The sequence below is a fragment of the Dreissena polymorpha genome, chromosome 2 (assembly GCF_020536995.1).
Source record: "Dreissena polymorpha isolate Duluth1 chromosome 2, UMN_Dpol_1.0, whole genome shotgun sequence".
In the NCBI taxonomy this organism is placed as follows: domain Eukaryota; kingdom Metazoa; phylum Mollusca; class Bivalvia; order Myida; family Dreissenidae; genus Dreissena; species Dreissena polymorpha.
In genome coordinates, this window is record NC_068356.1 from 83,635,672 (window position 1) to 83,638,083 (window position 2,412).

A 2,412-nucleotide genomic window follows, 5' to 3' on the forward strand; every position below is an offset into this window, starting at 1 on the left:
GGAAATCGGGACAAATCGTGGTGAATCGGAGCGTAGTGGAATACCCCTATAAAAAAACTGGGACTGGAACATCGCGGCCTAATTGCTCGGCGTAAAAACAACTAGGGCTGAAACAATTGGGCCTAATTGCTCAGTGTGAGACCAACTAGGACTGAAACAACAACGTATTTTTTAACATTGGGCTTAATTGCTCGGCATGAGAACAACCATGACTTTCTCATTGTTCTATAGGTCTTGAACAATGTGTCTCATTTCTTGGCGTGATAAAAGCTAGGGCTGAAACATTTGGTCTGCTTGATCGGCGTGAGAAAAACTTGGGCTGTAACATTTGGGCGTGTGAACTTACAGAACTAAACATCCGGTAAAGCGGAATAGCAATCTACACCAGCCTCCAGCGTGGCATACCATTTAGATTTAATTGAAGAACTCCTAACTCATATAATTTTCTTGATCACATTCATATATATAATATTATAAAAGCATTCTGCTTTTGAGTGTTCTTACAATGTACAGATCGACTCTCCAAATTAAGACGAATAGAGCTCTCTACTGTATGTTTTGCGGTTAAACTAGTTTATTCATATATATACTTTTCGTTTACAAAACGTGAAGGTAATGCTGGAACAAAATATTATTTTATATTGATTTAATAATGCACGTGCTTTTAATATCATATTTGTTTTAGTTGTCGCTGAATTTATACTACTGGTCATGTACGTAATTCCGGCCACTTTTGGGACTATTTAAGAAAAATCTTTAGTGTTAGGCAACTGGTTGAAACTAAACTTCACATATATAATCCTGGGTTCAAAACTCACCTAGCATGAAAATTTAAATAGAATTAGATCAGTGAATGTTACTTTATGAACAGAAAATGATGACATGTAAACTATCCATTTTCGTAGGTTAAATGTACCTAAAAAATCGGCCACTTTTCAGTTTGATCTGCAGATAAAATTACAAAGCAATATCTTTTGACAAATGTCTTCAATTTCAGAGTATTAATCAATGTTTATACTATTAATATTTTTGACTTAAAATTTAAAATAAATGCGAAATTATTATACCAGTTACTCCCCCTACCTATTTTAATAAATATAAACAATGGGGACACTGCTATTTCATTAAAAAATATTTGTTTTCAATGTGTTTAATAAAATTTTTCAAACATAGCTAAAAAAGTAAACACATTTTGTTTGAAAAGTTGACTTCAGTGTTGATTATTAGTAAACGCTTATATATAATATTTAAACATGTAATCTAGCAATATTCTTATAAAGGGAGGTAATTCATATATTAAAAATTTATATTTAGGTTCTGATTTGTATGTTTTGAATATAAGTTTTTGTACAATAAATTGGTAAAACTTTGATTAAAGTTTATTAGATAAAATAAAAATTATTTTATCAAATATATTTGTTTCTTATATGATTATAATTGTTGCAACATATGATGACATCACTTTCCCCATGAGCCAAATATTTCCTGCTATATTTGTGACATTTTAACACAAAAGTTTACGGTGATATGGTTCTTACATTTGCAAAATATTGCGAGTGGGGATGGTTTTCATGTTGATTTTTCTAAATAAAAACAAAATATATGCGTAAAGATCATGAAAATGATTTTACACAGGTGGCCGATTTTTTACGTACAGGCCGGAATTACGTACATGACCAGTATAGTTTTAACGCCCTCTCAGTTTGATTGAAAAAAACATACGGAGATAATTTATAATGTTAAATTTCGTATACTAGATCAAGGTAAAATCAAATCAATAGTCCATGCAAAAAGGAATATAATTAAAAACGATTACCTGTACATCGGAATGCATATTCCAAACAAATTTCAACTATCTCGGAAGAGACTTTGTTCTGTACAGTCTTTGAGTATGTATAATTATCCGGGAAATAATCCATCGCTATAATGACGTAATGAATTTTTTTATGACGTCATGTCCATAAGCGGACATATTCATTGTGGTGTTTAATAATTATTAAAACAAAGCCAAACTGAAGACTTTGTCATTGCCTCATTGGGATTGCTCGGCCCGACTTTTCTTCCATTTTTTACAAATTATTTTGCTGTACCTCCTTGACAAAAACGCGTATGAAATCAGTTAAATGTATGCTCAACTGGGGTCAGTTCTGAGGAAAGAAAATGTGTATTCCACTTACAACGTTTAGTGTGCAAGATTTGAATAACTTTACTATTTCAAATGCACATTTAAGAGAAACTTCAGCTGCACTAACAGGAGAGAAAACAATTAAAAAACAATGCAGACCAGTCTTGTATTTGTGGTAAGGAACCACTTTCCAAATAGTGAACAGTCAAAACAAAATGCGCTAGACAAAACACACGCGTCGATAACAAACGCACTTGTTCAAACATTAACACAACAAGGGTTGCCTC

At 32.2% G+C, this 2,412-nt stretch overlaps 1 protein-coding gene across 1 annotated transcript in view; it reads right to left on the minus strand.

Moving 5' to 3' along the window:
* LOC127867858 (major facilitator superfamily domain-containing protein 6-A-like) overlaps positions 1-1,916 on the minus strand; it is a 43,102-nt gene extending 41,186 nt beyond the window's left edge. The window contains exon 1 of the mRNA XM_052409351.1: positions 1,817-1,916. The gene's annotated coding sequence lies outside the window, so the exon portion shown is untranslated. The remainder of the gene's footprint in view (positions 1-1,816) is intronic.
* Between the last annotated feature and the right edge of the window lie 496 nt (positions 1,917-2,412).